General features: G+C 43.8%; 1 non-coding gene across 1 annotated transcript; it reads right to left on the reverse strand.

Annotated features, from left to right (window-relative positions):
* Positions 1–16937: 16937 nt before the first annotated feature.
* LOC126424542 (U6 spliceosomal RNA) lies at positions 16938–17044 on the reverse strand. The gene has a single exon (XR_007576190.1). It is a non-coding gene; the product is annotated as a U6 spliceosomal RNA (small nuclear RNA).
* Positions 17045–18853: the final 1809 nt, after the last annotated feature.

Raw genomic sequence — 18853 nt, forward strand, 5'->3', positions numbered from 1 at the left:
AGCTATAAAGAACAAAAAAGACATATATCATCAATATTAACATATCATCGCATATTGGGAAGCCAATGGTTAAACAATCGTATTATCGCATCCTGTTTTCAAGATTCCAAACTTACTCATTCCTTTCTCAGAGTTCTCCTATCTTAAAATATTCATACAGCACGCATACTATAGTAAGAGATCCTCATTTATACTGACAGATATAGAATAGTAATAGATAGATAGTAGCACTGAAAGCAGAAAATCGGAAACAAGGCTACTAACAGCTGGGGACCTGGGTTTGCCAGACCCATAATACCCACAGATCGGATATTCCCCTGAGTTTATGCACTAATTCAGCAACGATCTTGCTTTCCTCAGGAGCGACTCTTTTCAATTTACACACAAAAAAACATAAACAGCATTTTACTCGTTCACAAAGAAACCTTTTATCTTCACGTTTGAATCAAACTAAATCCTAATTGCACAAGGAGGAAAAAAAATTAAAACACCACTTCAATCCATCACATAGAAACATCTTTATCATAAATTTTTATCAACATATTATTCAAAATGCATTTATCACAAATTTATACTAATCAATTCTCTCTCCTCACCGTCCTCTCTACTTCTCACTGTCCTTTCTACTCATTTGCCATGTCGCTCATTTATTCTGATTGGGCGCCTTCTGCGCTGATCATTTGTCATTGCCGATTTTGTTCATTTCCATTTGCTGGATTATGTCTAGGATTGGCCGGCCGAATTTCAACATCATGAGGTGCTCCCCCTACAGTCCTATTCTCACCGTATTCATCGTAGTATCGATTCTGGTTGCCGTACCTGTAGCGTTCACGATCTTGTCCACGTCCTCGATCATTTCCGTTGTTCCACCTGTGTTCGCGACTGTTACTCCAGTTTCTATACGGCCGGTCCCGATTATTGTTTCGTTCGCGTCGCGACGACCAGTCACGCCGTTGATTAGTAATACGGCCACGACTGCGGTCGCGCTGCTGTGCGCCGTAATAACTTTGTGCCTGATTAGGCGGGCATTCTGCTGTATTATATTCCAACTCTTGGAGAAGTGTTTTAAACGTTTCCACGTCCTCTTTGCATCGTCCCGCAAGAATGACGTGCCGCAAGTGCATCGGCAATTTGGTGATGCATATCCTAATTAGTTCCGCAGGCCCGTATGGGTCGTATAAAAATTGATTTGCCTGCAGCATGTGGTCGAATAGGCGTGCAGGGCTGCCGAAACCAGACTGGTTCAAATTTGGCAGCATAATTGTGCCATATTTGACCCTGTCTTGTGCCGCTTCCGACCAATAGGCGGAGAGAAAGGCTTGTCGAAACTCCCGAGTGGAGTTGCAGTGACGCGCTGCCGACCTCATGCGAATCGCCGGTTCGCCTTCCAAATAGCCACACATATATTCTATCTTATGTGAACTTGCCCAGTCGGGAGGAAGACAGAACTCAAATTGCTCGAGCCATGCTCGTGGGTGTATTCCTTTTTGCGAATTTCGGAATATCTCAAACTTTCTTACCGTAAGGAAATGTTTGAAATCAAATCCCCGCATTTCCTCCTGTCGAGGCCCTTGAATGTTTCTATTTTTCTCATGTCTGCCCCTCAAATTACATTCTTCCCTGTCGTCAAAATCTCCCTCGTGGCCGGAGTCCCTCTCTGCACTGTTCGTACGGCTATTTTTAGTGCTATTGGCGAGTTCGGAATCACACGCCATGCGGTTTTCCAGATGCGCCACGCGTTCTTGTAATTCGCCTGTTACAGCCTTGTGTTGCCTGTTCACTTCGAATTGTCCCTTGTGAAATCTCAGAAGCGTACGCACTTCTTCGGTCTCTGCGGCCGCTACCGGTGTAGTATTGCTCTCGCTTTCCGTCAGCTTCATCGTGCCTACAATGTCCGCTAATGCCGCAATCTTATCATCAATTTGTCTCTTGTCCTCCGCCCCAGTCTGCTTCAATTGTTCTACTTGCTGTTCCAACGCGTGGATCGCTAAACTGTTGTCCGCTATTGTGTTGCTAACGGACGCGGGACAATGCGTTTCTGCCTCTTGGACCCTCGAGAGTACCTGCTGGTGCTCCCTTTGGCATTCTTCCCTCAGCTCTTGGAAATTCCTAAGTAGCCGTTCTTCGCTTTCTTTAGATTCGGCATCGCCCCTCCGCTTGCTCTGTTCTAAGGCTTGCAGACGATCATCGATTTGTTCAAATGTACGGCCTAATTCTTTCATAATATCACTTTTTATCTCACTTGCCAGATTGTTTATTCTTTGTGAGATATCATCCGACACTCTCTGAATCGACTTGTCGACTTTATTTGTCTGCTGGATTAGTTTTTCGTCTATTTGCTCGCCTAGCTCTCGGATCGATTTTTCAGATGATTCTTTTTGTTCTCGGAACGATTTTTCTGATTTCTGCGTCATTTGTTCGAACGATTTTTCTGATTTCTGCGTCATTTGTTCCCCTAGCTCGCGGATCGATTTCTCTGTGTTTTCTTTATTTTGTTGCAATAAGACTTTCATGAGTTCTGCTAAATCAATTTGGTTAGTTGGAGGCAAATTAATTTCTGGCTCTGCTGTGAGCCCGTTCGTGCTGTTTTGCATTTCGTCTGAAGTATTCCCCATTGCATTTTCGGAACCGCCCGACGCGTTAATATTGGAACTCAAATTATCCCCTTGGTCCATGTTGCTTAAGTTGTTGGACCGCTTACTTTTAGCTTGGTTACGTGTTTGCATTAGTGCAATTTATACTCAGTACGCAACACACTAATCACAATAAATGTGTCCCCCAAAAATTACGACAGTCACACGAAAGATACCCAACCTAGTACACACTTTTTCACACGCAAAACAAATTTTTATCTTTGATCGAAACAGTGGAATTTACAAGCGAGAATAAAAAACACACAGGCATATAAAACACACAAATATAAAAAACAAAACAAGACAAACAACGCAACGCCGATCAACAACGCCGTGAATCTTTTGAAAGTCTGCTCGGAAACAACACAGAAGTTGTTTGAGCGCTGTAGGAAAAAAATTAAGATTATAACACGCTCGCAATCTAACGTTTCAGAGATTCCAGAGTCTAGCGGAATCACAGAACAGGGTCGCCATGTGTGATGTTGTAACTTTAATTTGGTATGCTGATATCGGTGCTAATTGACAATGAAAGTGGGTTAAAAGCCGTGATCTGTCTGGGGACGTTAACCGTGGATTACTGGGCAACTGTTTCATCAGATATTTAGTCTAGGTTTACCAAGCAGACTAACATTAATGATAATCTTTTAATAGTCATACAAAACCGGTAATATATGTATATATATAAATGAGAATTTAAATAAAAGAAAGAAATCAGTTTATATTGGGAAATTTATTTTAAGATTGTTCATTGAAATTTCAGCATATTATACGTGATTTATAACTGAGCTGGTGCCTTATTTGCGATTGAAAAATGTGAGATTGTAATCTTACGGAACACATAAAATATGGAGCCAAGATTGGGAGACTGCATACGACACTGCATTCATAAAATAACTCACGAAGAACATTGAAACATAAGCAAGAAGAAATTAACCGCAACCAACAGATTCAGTTTTTTACCCAAAGAAATTACGTTCATACCACAATCCTGTCCGTCATGTAATTACCACACACTGGTATACTAAATTCATATTAACTCTTTGTGAAGTCTTCGCAAAAAGAATAGCTGAGGGCTACTTTGATGATTACACCACATGCTCCACGTGGTCAACTTGGTTTACACATAGCGTACAACTCCACAATAATTTTGATAATTAAAATACATTAGATCGAAAAGCAATTGACAAAAGCAAAACCTTGAACTGGTTACTAACGTCTTACTATTAACCTGATGGGTCAAACAGTTATATAAGCACGTGGTAGTGGTCTCGCAAAGTACACCTCACGTGGGCTGAACATAAAGAAAAGTTGCTATATTGAAAATATAGTCAAGACGAGACGTTATAATCACACAAGCATTCGCATTTAAGATTGATCTTAGTTAGAGTTACTGATCAACACGTAGTTCCACTTTACTCACAAAGTAGTAACAAAGCAACTACCGGAAACTAATCTGAACTTCATACGAGAATAATACTGCGCTGCAATTTAAGATAACATCGGATATTTTAGACCTAAACCCGAAATAAGGGTGATTAAATTTTCAGTTAGGCTGAACTTAAGAAATCCATTGTCCTACGGGCTTAACAGACACGCGCTTAGCCGGAGATCTTACCACTTCAGACGCTCGCCACGGCCACACTGCAACTGCCTACTGCCGAGCGTGTTTCCTGAGGGTGGCTCACAAAGACCAACGGAAGTGACCAGAGGGGCAGCTTCCTATACCAACATGACAACGGACGGACAGAACCATACTAAGGATAGAAACCTCTTTGCTTTTAGGAAGCGTAGCTACCTGTTCCGACGTTGGTCCTACTGTTCTCTAGCAGACAGGCTTGTCTGCTACCCTCAAGCATGCAACTACAAATACATTTGCTCATTCATACTCTCACACAGAAGGGAAGGGGGATGACAGTATCTTATCATATACAGCATATAAAAGAAAGCGGATGTAGGTTCCGTATGAGACTGTGTGACATGAATTACATATAAACTGTGCTTTAAAGTGTAGTAGTGTGACAGATCGTTCTTGTTTATGTGTAAAAGTAACACGTTCCACTGCTCAGTGTCCTCCCAGATAGTCAGAAACGCCACAGTACATTTAGAAGAGGAATTTATTCCATAAATTAAACATGAAAGGAATCCAACAGAGACCTTTCAGTGTATAAGAAATCGGTTGAAACTTTCCTCATGTCAGCACGTTGTAGGTGTCGCCACCGGTGCCAATCTTGTGTGAATGCACTGAAAAGCTAATCAGACGCACATCACAGCATCTGCTTCCTGTCGGTTAAATTTCACGTCTGTTGCTCGTCAACTTCGTGGTGTAGAAATTTTCATGGCCAGTAGTGTAGAATTGAGAACAGGTAAAGGTATGTGCCTTCACAAGATTTGGTTATGCTTTACAAGTTACATTTGTACTATTCGAAAACCCGAAAGTTAGTATTCAAATTTCGACACCTATTCGGATATTGCGATTGGACATTTTTACATAGTTCTTTTGGGGCACGTTTACACACTGTTTTGCATTGCCATCGAAACTCATACTCTAGACAAGCAGCGTTAAGACAACAACAGTTGGAAGGGCAATAATAATAATAATAAAAGAGAACAAGAGGTCACAGGAGAATGATAGAAATTGCTCAAAAAATGTTTTTTGAATCTGTTGAATCTCAGGCATAAAGAATTTAGTACATGAGAGGAAGGACTGATAAGGGCACGAAGCTGCTAAAACCGAGAAAGAGGGAAAAACATGTGTATAGGACTACTACTGATATCGTAAGTGCCCAGCCGAAAGGTAGGTTTCTGCGCGGTAACTCTCCATGCTCTAGTGTATTCTGCCACCATCTTCAGGTCTCCGTTATTCGCGGTTCCCTGTATGTCGTCTATCATCCTGCACGTCCTATAATTCTCCCATCACAAACTAGTCTTTCCAAAGAGTCTGCTAGCAAGTACTGACGTCTCAACGGATGGCCCATCCAATTATTCTGGGCTCAAGACGACAGTGCCACAGGAAACACATTGTGTTTTGCGTGCGTAAACTGCAGCTCGGACATTAATTGTGAATAGGCCCTTTTATTCAGGCTGTAAACGGCGAAAGTTCGCCAAAATATTTCCTTACCCCCGATAAAACTGTTGTCTTCTGCCTTGTTAACTGGCGTAAGTAAAACTGTAATCTTGTTTACTGACAAACATAGTTTGGAAAGTTTAGTTGCGTGTTTTTATATTCGCTGCATAAACGTTGGGTTAATTTACGCACTCGGCTCGAGCCTATATAAAATAATTTTGAACTCTTAAATGTTGAGTTTAAAATATATATACCAAGTCCGTTGGGCACATTTAAGCACTCAGCTTGAGCCTATATAAAATAAGTTTGAACTCTTAAATGTTGAGTTTGAAATATATATACCAAGTCATACTTTAATAACCATGATATACACTACACAACTTTAAGCACGATAAATCTAACCAAAAAGTTTTAAAAACCTCGAAAAGAAATCCGCGTAAATGTACCGCTGAATTCCCCGATTTCTTCTTTGGAGTGTAACCTGCATTTGTTTTAATTTGCAGACAAACCAAAGTTAATGCTGAAAGTGGTGAAAACGGAATGATGATCTGTTCCCGAAATATAGTAGTTTTGCGTATTGTGTTCGCGTATCATGCGCCTTTGCATACAAACGGCTTGTTTTGGGAGAACTTTGTTACTGAGTATAACCTGAAGCTGTGCAGAGAGATGACAACCGGGCTATTGGATGTCCTCTTGGGAGTTCCATGTTTCTTACCCCAGATGTCGCGACGCATCACAAAATGTTGCCAGAAAATATGCAACGGGTTAGACGTCTTCCATTAAGTGTTCACTAAGGTACACGGTTGGCGATAGCACACAGTAGAGGAACTGACGTCTTTGAGAGAGAAGATACTGTTAGAGAACAGGTCGGCTGATGGTCTAGGTGTATTCTGAAATATTCGCGTTGCAGTTTTCGCGTCATGGTCGTTTTCTGGTCTTCGATGTTCATTAAATCAAGTCGGACTTGAACAGTAATTGATATCCATAATTTTGATATCCAGTAATACCGGTGGCAGACTGTCTCTTTAAGCAGAAACTTGTATGTTCAGCTAAGGAAGTCTCCCTGCAGGAGAGAACACAACAACCCGTTCCTGCCTGCATGGTGAGCTTATTAACCAACCTTCTCGTAACTGCCACAAAGCTTCTCACTGCTTGCATCAAAAGTTTAAACACTGTGTCAATAATGTATCCTCTTAGTACTCTGTTGTGAATAAATCTATCTGGATTGCTTAAACGTATTTTCTTTATTTCTTAAACAACATAAAGAGTAAGAGGCTTTTGATATAGAACATCAAGCTACAAGAATTGAATACATATATGCATCCTTTCATTTTTTGTAACTTGATGTTATGTAACAGACGCCCTTTACTGCATAGCGGTCTACACATGAGACAAACCGCAAAACCGCTGTGTACTTCCTGCATGATTTTTTTCCTTTAATGAAAAATCTGAATCCATTCGCTTCTGAGGTTATTGGACCCTATTGACAGTCAATTTTGAGAAAAAAAGTTATTTTATAAGGAAAAAAATGATTCGGCACATTTTTGGCACACCACGCACGTAAGGTGGAATACCTAGCAGTTCATTGCTTTTATTTATACAACTTTACTGCAGGACATTATTACTACTTTACTCATGCTGTCCAATACCCGCCAGGTTAGCCGAGAGCGCTACTGCGCTGCTTCCTGGACTGGGGTAGGAGCGCCGGCCCCGGATCGAATCCGCCCGCCGGATTACCGACAAGGGACGGCCGGTGTGTCGGCCAACCTGGATGTGGTTTTTAGGCGGTTTTCCACATCCCCCTAGGTGAATACCTGGCTGGTCCTCCCGTCCCGCCTCATTTACAGAACTCACAGACATTTGACACATATCCGCTCTTTTCCACGATTTTCTCTAGACGCAGACAGATGGGGTACTCTGATTCCGTCCCCGGGGGGTACGGTGTGGCGGCAGGAAGGGCATCCGGCCACCCCTCCAAATTAACATGCCAGATCCGATTTAACCACGCCGACCCCGCGCAAAATGCGGGACAAAGGTGCAAGCGATAGATAGAAACTCATGCTGTCGAATGGTAGAAACAGTTTCTGTCCTTATTCACTCACAAATGAACTTTACTCTTCACACACTCGACAAAGCAAATATCAACCTTTGCATTATGACAATTTGCGCTTCTGTAGATCTCCCCGCATATGTAAGTCTCCGACATTGGTTTATTTGTGTGTGAACAAGGACAGAAATTGGTTCAAAATTTTCCATACTGCACAAGTAAATGAGTATTGATAGACATCTTGTGCCACTGGACACCATGGGCAGTTATGTCGCATAGTAACGCAGCGCTAAAGAAACACCCAACTGCTTGACTTGTACCTTGTATGCAAGGTGTATCAGAAATGCGACAGCCATTCTTTTATAATATTTCAGAAAATAGGTTTTTTCTTCAAAATTTTATTTTCAGTATGGTGTAGTAGCTCCAAAAGGCAATACGTATATCTTTTCCACTAAAAGAGAAATGTTCATGCAGTAAGGGGTTACTGTTAACTTGCAGATATTTGATGATTGCGGTAGCCGAAATGGCGTAGTTAATAAAGAAACTTATTAAGCATTGGATGATTTTATTCACAAAATTTTCGCAGAGATCGCTGGCTCATGCGGGTTATGTATTTCCTTTAGTAATTCTTAGTACTTTGCTGATGCAACAAATGCAGGAACAACTTCCTCTTTATTTGGTTCTTTTTCACTAGAAACTCTATATTTTAGCATGTACTGCCCTGTTCGTGTCTTTGTGAGAGTAGCTGGTTTTTTTTTCTTAAAGTATTGGTAAATAATGGAAGTGTTCCTTCTAGTAGTGGCCAGGGCTAAAATAACCTATGAAACACAATACTCAGAGGACGAGTTCGGTCATTTAAGAACTATTTTCCCAAGGAACAGCTACTCTTGCCAACAGGGCACTGCAACGTTACAGATCTGGAGCTTGAGTTAAAACAGATCCAACTACAGGGAAAGATTTCCTCCCATTAGTAAAAACAATCACATATTGCATCAGCAGAGCACTAAGAAGACACGGTACTGACACAATCGTTAAACCTCGGAGATAGGTGCGCGAATATTTGAACACTGCGAAGGATCTACGACTGCCGCTTGTCACAGCAGGGGTGTAGAAAATCTCTTGCACACACGGTCAACTGTTCATACAAACTGCGTGAACATGAGCTTAAGGACTAACAGAGCAACTGTCGTGTGGAAAACGTGAGTATTTTGGCTGTAACGGATTATGTGCTACGACCAGGTACCGCCAGATTCGTTTCGTCGATGATATAATGTCGAATCAGTTACGGCATTTTACAGTTGGCGCTATTTCCTTCAGTTTGGGAGTATCGTGGTGTCAGCGCTGTTTGCCCTTCGCTGTTTGTTCGTGGTATGAAAGTCGTTCACAGGTCCAGAGTGTGACGGTACAAACCCCCGTTACTAGATGTATATTTTTAGTATGCAAGGATTGCTTTGTGGAGAGCGAGCGCGTTACATGGTGCGCGATTCGAGGAAGCGCGTGGCGCGTCCGCGCGAGATTTGCAACGGTCGTTGGGATGGTCTCCGCCACCGGGCGGCCACGTGGCCTGCACCTTGGGGCATTGTTTGGTTTTTAGCGCATTACGCGAAAACTATGTAACTTACGGTGAAGAGCGATGCGGTAGTGGATTGTGGTCATCAATATGCACCTTCTGAAAGATCAATCTTTTTTTTCAAGTCACGGGACGCAAAAGTTATAGTAACCTCAAATCGGTTAATATCACGAATACTGAAAGATTAATAAAACTAGTAAATAACAACTTACAGGGATGAGCGAGCACTCATTAAAAACCTTTCGTCATAGCGGATCGAGTGCCGTAGTCACATGTTAAGGTTCATAAATAATTAAGCCCGTAAAGAGCAATAAACAAAGTTTGAGGGAAAATTGTTTATAAAATTCAATAGAAAATCATCACGTAAAGAATGGCACTGTATAATATCTTGGGTGGCATCACACGTATTTTAAACTAGTTAAGTTATACTCTACACTTAACTTGCAATAGTTTTCATTGTTTGCAAACTATTATTAATATTTATCGCTCATATGTAATTAATTATTATAGATATGAAGATTTTGAGCAGCGCAGTGTGTAGTTCGCTATAGATCACGTCTAAAAACGGTGCTATATACAGGTCTGTGTTAAAACTTTGTATCACAGATGTAAACAAACAAATTTGCGCTAAGTGGCGAAATTTTGCAAAAACTAAAACTTGATTTACAGCCGATAGAATAATCCTAGAAATTAATCTAACGTAGTAAATGAGATGTACTTTTTAGCGCGGTTCCGATGGTGTACTTATTTCTGTCGAGGGATGTATGTATCAAAATTTGTAACTTCAAGTGGTGAGATTGGTACTTGCATAACCAGGGAGAGGTTGACGTCCGAGCCTATATAAGAGAGCGGCCATCTTAGCCAGCGGTCAGTCGGAGGGTGGGTGGCGAGCAAGCCCCACTTGAGGGTGGCCCATCTGGTCGTTTGAGAATTTCTTCTCGCGCCGATTTATTTCGACAAAGAGTATTGTTTAATAGTGCAAGCGTGCAAGCACATATGTGGGGAACTGGAAGTGCTACGATTATTTGTGTGAGTGCGAATTACGAGGTATACATCGGCGTAAGGGAACATATGGCGATCTGAGATTTCGCGCCCAAACTGCTAGAACAAAGAGGGCAGTGGGACTTGTGGTTCTGTTCGAATTATTTGAATGATTTTCGTTTATAGCAGCCTACATTACTGCTATTGGGGGCTCGGAATCAAATTATTATTAAAGTAAAACTGTAAACCTTCTCACCAATGCTAATTTCATTGTGTGAAGGAAAAGAACAACACCAATAAATAGTGATTGAACTGTATCTTGAAAAACTGAATTTAGTATAATAATCGCCTAATTCTTGTTCTAAAGCATAAACTGTACTTATGTCTGAGTGAATAATTAATTCAAAAACTATAAGTAATGCGCTTGACTGGAATACTCTCTTTCAAATTCTAAAGGTGGCAGGGATAAAATACAGGGAGCGAAAGGCTGTTTACAATTTGTACAGAAACCAGATGGCAGTTATAAGAGTCGAGGGGCATGAAAGGGAAGCGGTGGTTGGGAAGGGAGTGAGACAGGGTTGTAGCCTCTCCCAGATGTTATTCAATCTGTATATTGAGCAAGCAGTAAAGGAAACAAAAGAAAAATTTGGAGTGGGTATTAAAATCCAGGGAGAAGAAATAAAAACTTTGAAGTTCGCCGATGACATTGTAATTCTGTCAGAGACAGCAAAGGACTTGGAAGAGCAGTTGAAATGAATGGGTAGTGTCTTGAAAGGAGGACATAAGATGAACATCAACAAAAGCAAAACAAGGATAATTGAATGTAGTCGAATTAAGTAGGGTGATGCTGAGGGAATTAGATTAGGAAATGAGACACTTAAAGTAGTAAAGGAGTTTTGCTATTTGGGGAGCAAAATAACTGATGATGGTCGAAGTAGAGAGGATATAAAATGTAGACTGGCAATGGCGAGGAAAGCGTTTCTGAAGACGAGAAATTTGTTAGCAACGAGTATAGATTTAAGTGTCAGGAAGTCGTTTCTGAAAGTATTTGTATGGAGTGTAGCCATGTATGCAAGTGAAACATGGACGATAAATAGTTTAGACAAGAAGAGTATAGAAGCTTTCGAAATGTGGTGCTACAGATGAACGCTGAAGATTAGATGGGTAGATCACATAACTAATGAGGAGGCATTGAATAGAATTGGGGAGAAGAGGAGTTTGTGGCACAACTTGACCAGAAGAAGGGATCGGTTGGTAGGACATGTTCTGAGGCATCAAGGGATCACCAATGTGATATTGGAGGGCTGGGTGGAGGGTAAAAATCGTAGAGGGAGACAAAGAGACTAAGCAGATTCAGAAGGATGTAGAATGTAGTACGTACTTCGAGATGAAGAAGCTTGCACAGGATAGAGTAGCATGGAGAACTGCATCAAACCAGTCTCAGGACTGAAGACCACAACAACAACAACAGTCTTACGACGTCCGCCCCGAGCAGAAGCAACGAACAAAATCGAACAAAACGAGGAAAAAAAAAGTGTGGAAATCATCCTCTGGGACTTAGGTGAGAGCAAAAATTTGCAATAACATTTTTTAACCAACATTTGTATATGCACATTCGTGTGAACTCTGCAACCGCACTTCTTTATTTACCGCCCCGTCGCAAAGTCCAGTGGCTGGTTGCACAAAAAGGGGCAGTGAAGAGGTCTATCGGCAGAAGCCTATAAAACTGAATGACGGAAGAGAGAGATTAGAATTCTATCTATTATGCAGTCACGTAATCGACGGATACTGCTAATTTACAACGCAATGACATTACTATACCGTGATAAAATAATTTAAAGTTTTGGAACACAGCACATTACTGAGGTCGTTGTGTGGAAAAACCTACTCTGAGATGAAGAGGTTGTCGAGGAAGATGAATTCGTGGCGGATAGCATCGTACGTGTCAGAAGATTGATGACGCAAAAATGGGAAAAAATGTGAGCAGACTGTTTCAGGGTGTTAAGACATAGCGTCATGGGAAGTTATAAAGAGAGTTGCTTTTGCTCCGCAAGCTTTTCTCGCCTGTACTGGACGGGCACACATGCCGCTTCTTTGCGCTATCAAATTTCGCTTCATCGCAACTCATTCTTCTCACATAACATCCTGTGACTTTTCTCATTCCCAGGCAGGCATTTTGGGAATGACAGGATGATTTCGGAGGTGGGCCGTTTCCTGCAGAGCTATAGTGCGGACTTCATCAAGGCCTCTCGAAGTCATCAGTCGCTGGAAAATACGCATCGCACTGAAGCAGGACTACGACCAAGGTTCAGAGTAACAGTTAGGGTTTTCCAAGGCGGTGTCCCTCGAACTTAAGTTTTAGCAATGTAACATCACACCTGCCAAGCACAGGTGCTACTAGATATTGCGGGTGCAGCCCGTCGCTCTTCGTCCTTCCCCCTTCCTCTTTCTGCTCCCCACCCCTTCCCTCCTAGGCGTCCCGCGGAACTGGCTGAGCACAGCGGCGCTGAATCTTAGAGCGCGGCGCCTGGATTGGCGCCCAACCTGATGAATACAGCAGGCAATCGGCGGCAATCTGTCAGAGGAAATAGAGGGCCCCGATTAGCCGCGGCCATCGATCCGCCTGCAGCCTCGCTCGCAGCTGTGGCCCGCCCCTGCTTGCCACCCCGTCAGCTAATGACTCAGGTGACCGCGCTGCTCGTAATTAGCCAACTTGGCTTCTTCCCGCTGAGTCAGGGAGCGTCTCCTTGCGCCTTGCGAAGACCCAGCGAGGCCTCAGCGTTCGGTTCAAGACGGATTGACTCTGCTTTGTAACTACCATGTTCTGTCAACCATCCTCTCACCAAATCGGCTTTCCTTCGCTTACTTCTGCGTTTGACTTAGCATGTTACGAGATCATAAAAAAATTTGCAAGTCTTTTTTGCTATACCAATGCAGATCCTAACGGGTTTACTTTTCACGACATAGCATTTAAGAATTTTGTTGATAAGAGTCTAATTTTATTTTTCAAAGAAAAGTATACAACTTCGTGATAAATACTGGAAACACTGCTGTGATGTGAGTTCATAGGTTTTCGCCGCATAATACACTGGCGGAACAAAAGTCATGGGATACCTCCCAAATCGAGTCGGCCCTCGTTGTGCCAGGCAGCTCGACGTGGCGTGCTCTCAACAAGTCGTTGGAAGTCCCCTGCAGAAATATTGAACCCCGTTGCCTCTATAGCCGCCAATTACTTCGAATTGTTTCAGGTGGAGGATTTTGTGAATCAACTGGCCTCTCGATTCAATATACACTACCGGCCATTAAAATTGCTACACCAAGAAGAAATGCAGATGATGCATTGGATAAATATATTATGCTAGAAATTACATGTGATTACATTTTCGCCAGCTGAAGTGGCCGAGCGGTTCTACGCGCTACAGTCTGGAACCGCGCGACCGCTACGGTAGCAGTTTCGTATTCTGCCTCGGGCATGGATGTGTGTGATGTCCTTAGGTTAGTTAGGTTTAAGTAGTTCTAAGTTCTAGGGGACTGATGACCTCAGAAGTTAAGTCCCACAGTGCTCAGAGCCATTGGAACCATTTTGATTACATTTTCACGCAATGTGGGTGCATAGATCCTCAGAAATCAATACCCACACCAACCACCTCTGGCCGTAATAACGGCATTGATACGCCTGGGCATTGAGTCAAACAGAGATTGGATGGCGTGTACAGCTACAGCTGCCCATGCAGCTTCAACACCATACCACAGCTCATCAAGGGTAGCGAATGGCGTATTGTGACGAGCCAGTTGCTCGGCCACCATTGACCAGACGTTTTCATTTGGTGAGATATCTGGACAATGTGCTGGTCAGGGCAGCAGTCCAACATTTTCTGTATCCAGAAAGGCCCGTACAGAACCTGCAACATGCGGTCGTGCATTATCCTGCTGAAATGTAGGGTTTCGCAGGGATCCAATGAAGGGTAGAGCCTCGGGTCGTAACACATCTCAAATGTAACTTCCACTGTTCAAAGTGCCGTCAGTGTGAACAAGAGGTGACCGAGACGTGTAACCAATGGCACCCCATACAATCCCGCCGGGTGATACACCAGTATGGCGATGACGAATACACGCTTCCAATGTGCTTTCACCGCGATGTCGCCAAACACGGATGCGACCATCATGATGCTGTAAACAGAACCTGGATTCATCCGAATGAATGACGTTTTGCCATTCGTTCACCCAGGTTCGTCGTTGGGTACACCATCGCAGGCGCTCCTGTCTGTGATGCAGCGTCATGGGTAACCGCAGCCATGGTCTCCGAGCCAATAGTACCATTTTGCTGCAAACGACGTCGAACTGTTCGTGCAGATGGTTGTTGTCATGCAAACGTCCCCATCAGTTGACTCAGGCACCGAGACGTGGCTGCACGATCCGTTACAGCCATGCGGATAAGATGCCTGTCATCTCGACTGCTAGTGATACGAGGCCGTTGGGATCCAGCACGGCGTTCCGTATTACCCTCCTAAACCCACCGAATCCATATTCTGCTAGCAGTCATTGGATCTCGACCAACACGAGCAGCACTGTCGGGATACGATAAACTGCAATCGCGATAGGCTACAATCCGACCTTTATCAAAGTCGGAAACGTGATGGAACGCATTTGTGCTCCTTACACGAGGCATCACAACAACGCTTCACCAGGCAACGCCCGTCAGCTGCTGTCTGTGTATGAGAAATCGGTTGGAAACGTTCCTCATGTCAGCACGTTGTAGGTGTCGACACCGGCGTCCACCTTGTGTGAATGCTCTGAAATCATTTGCATATCACAGCATCTTCTTCCTGTTGGTTAAATTTCGCGTCTGTAGCACGTCATCTTCGTGGTGTAGCAATTTTAATGGCTAGTAGTGTATGTTCGATAGGATTCATGTCAGGCGATCTGGGTGGCCAAACCACTCGGTCGAATTGCCCAAATCCGCGACAGGGCGCCTTCTTGTTTGGGAACATGAACTCTACGAATGGCTGCATATTGTCTCCAAGCAGCCGAACATAACGGTTTCCGGCCAATGATCGGACCTTTCCAGTGCCTTGTTGACATCTTGGGTCCATGACTTCATAAGATCTGTGTCACACTCAAACCCTGTCGTCAGCTCTTACTAACAGAAATCTGGACTCATCTGATCAGGCCACGGTTTTCCAGTCGTCTACGGTCCAAGCTTTATGGTCACGAGCCCAAGTGAGGCGCTGCAGACGATGTCGTGCCGTGTCCCATATTGAATTCTGTGGTTTTTCCGAGCACTGTTGTTTGTCTGTCAGCACTGATAGCTGACAGGAAATATCAACAAACACATAAACGCCGCCCGAACAGGCCACGAAGGTCCAACGGTGCCGACCGTCCGCCATGTCTCCTCTGCCCTTAGGCGTCACCTCATGCGGATGCGGAGGGTCATGTGGTCAGCACACCGCTCTCCCGGCCGTTGTCAGTTTTCGTGACCGGTGCCGCTACTCCTCAGTCAAGTAGCTGCTCAATTGGCCTCGTAAGGGCTCAGTGCATCCCCCTTGCCGACAGCACTTGCCGGATCCGGACAGTAACCCATCCAAGTGCTAACCATGCCCTACAGCGCTTAATTTTGGTGACCCGGCAGTAACCGGTGTTCCCATTGCTGCAAGGCACCTATTACTGATTACCTAATACTGATCATTACTAAGAGGTGTGTCTAGCCTTCGGCTTTATTACGGCATGAACTCTGCTGGAAGCACTTTCAATGAGATGTCTGATTCTGGAATAATGGCAGCCCATTGTTTCACAAGATACGAAACCAGAGAAGATAGTGACGTTAGATCCTGAGGTCTGGAGCGGAGCATAAGATCTAACTCATTCCGAAAGTGTTTCGTGGTTTAAAGTCGGGTCTCTGGTCAGATCAGTTGATTTCAGGAATGTTTTTGTCCACAATCCATTGCCTCACAGATATTGCTTTACAACAGAATGCACTATGACACTGATATAATCATCGTCTCTGAATTTTTCCTTTGCTATATACAGCAATAAGGGGAACACACGCAAAACGTCAGAAACATTCGAATGTTGTAACACTGCCTCCGTCGTACTTCACTGTTGGCACTACACTTAATTGCAAGTAACATACTCGAAGCTGTCACCAAAGTCAAGCCCTTGCATTGGATTGATCTACATCTACATCTACATCCATACACCGCAAGCCACCTGACGGTGTGTGGCGGAGGCTACTTTGAGTACCTCTATCGGTTCTCCCTTCTATTCCAGTCTCGTATTCTTCATGGAACGATTGTCAGTATGCCTCGGTGTGGGCTCTAATCTCTCTGGTTTTATCCTCATGGTCTCTTCGCGAGATATACGTAGGAATGAGCAATATACTGCTTGACTCCTCTGTCAAGGTATGTTCTCGAAACTTCAACAAAAGCCCGTACCAAGCTACTGGGCGTCTCTCCTGCTGACTCTTCCACTGGAGTTTATCTATCATCTCCATAACGCTTTCGCGATTACTAAATGATCCTGTAACGAAGCGCGCTGCTCTCCGTTGAATCTTCTCTATATCTTCTATCAACCCTATCTGGTACGGATCCCACGTTGGTGAGCAATATTCAAGCAGTGGGCGAACAAATGCACTGTAACCTACTTCCTTTGTTTTCGGATTGCATTTTCTTGCGTGTCATCTTTGTGCAGGTGCCATGCTAATCTTCTCTGTATCGTTCCAATTTTAGTGTATGTGCCGCCGAAGCGAGTACACTCGTGATGCTGCGTGTAGTGTGATTGATTACTCGAAGTCACTCGTTTCCAGCCATCCACTGTCCAGCCGAGCCGCTCTTAACCTCTCCTCAAGCGTCGCTCAGCGTTGCCTACGGAAATGTGTGACTTATGAGGAACCACTTGACCTTTGTACCTCCCTCTTCTTGATTCCTTGCAGACAGTCATTTTAAAAGCTGAGCTTCTGGTAGCACTTCTGAAGTCATGAGTGATTCCTTTGGTTGGTTTCACACTACATGAGATCAACCAGTTGGTAAAGTTGTGGTTGTTCCTTCATGTTTCCACCAACAGTCGACTTCGGTTGAAATTTCCCTGACAGGTCTTACTCAGGTGACATCCAATGGCTAATCCATGTCCGAAAGTATTGAGCTCTCCTGATCGATCCGATCTGCTGTTACTGCTTCTCCTCCTGTACTGGCAGGGCTATCTCTCGTAACGTGTAGTGGTCAATTCCCATCACATAAGGATGTTCGATCAAGTAGTGTATTTGCATAATGTTGATAGGCTGTCGTCTAATTTTTAGTGAGCTTTGTAGCGATTGCTAGTTTGCTTTGTGCAAATAATAAAGGCACTCACCTGAGAAATAATCTTGCTTCTCTATACTGTTTTGTTCTCATAGTGACGCTGCTACACTGCTCAGTATCTTGCCTGGCCCTAATAACACTAGGCTCAACGTGTGAATAATTAAGTAGCTCAAAATCAAGCGAGTTATCTTTGTGGTAGAGAAAAAGAGGTCATAGTAACCCTTCAGGGAGTGATTTTTTGGATTGAGGTTTTTGTGTACACTATGTAATTAAAAATATCCGGACAACTGGCTGAAAATGACTTACAAGTTCGTGGCGCCCTCCATCGATAATGATGGAATTCAATATGGTATTGGCCCACCCTTAGCCTTGATCCACTCTTGCAGGCATACGTTCAGTCAGGTGCTGGAAGGTTTCTTGCGGAATGGCAGCCCATTCTTCATGGAGTGCTGCACTGAGGAGAGATCGGTGAGGCCTGGCACGAAGTCGGCGTTCTAAAACATCCCAAAGGTGTTCTATAGGATTCAGGTCAGGACTCTGTGTTGGCCGGTGCATTTCAGGGATGTTATCGTGGAGTAACCACTCCTCCACAGGCCATGCATTAGGAACGGGTGATCGATCGTGCTGAAAGATGCAACCGCCATCCCCAAATTGCTCTTGAACAGTGGGAAGCAAGAAAGTGCTTAAAACATCGATGTAGGCCTGTGCTGTGCTAGTGCCATGCAAAACAACTAGGGGTGAAAGCCCCCTCCATGGAAAGCACGACCACACCATAACACCACCGCTTCCGAATTTTACTGTTGGCACTACACACGCTGGCAGACGACGTTCACCGGGCATTCGCCATACGCACACCGTGCTATCGGATCGTCAGATTGTGTACCGCGATTCATCACTCAACTCAACGTTTTTCCACTGTTCAGTCGACCAATGTTTATGCTCCTTACACCAAGCGAGGCGTCCTTTGGCATTTATCGGCGTTATGTGTGGCTTAGGAGCAACCGCTCGACCATGAAATCCAATTTTTCTCACCTGCCGCCTAACTGTCATGCTACTTGCAGTGGATCCTGATGAAATTAGGAATTCCTGTGTGATGATCTGGACAGATGTCTGCCTATTACACACTACGACCATCTTCAACTGTCTCTGGCCTCTGTCAGTCAACAGACGAGGTCAGCCTGTACGCTTTTGAGCTGTACGACTCAGTTCGCGTTTCCACTTCACTATCACATCGGAATCAGTGGACCTAGGGATGTTTAGAAGTGT

Source organism: Schistocerca serialis, chromosome 1 (genome assembly GCF_023864345.2).
Source record: "Schistocerca serialis cubense isolate TAMUIC-IGC-003099 chromosome 1, iqSchSeri2.2, whole genome shotgun sequence".
Lineage (NCBI taxonomy): Eukaryota > Metazoa > Arthropoda > Insecta > Orthoptera > Acrididae > Schistocerca > Schistocerca serialis.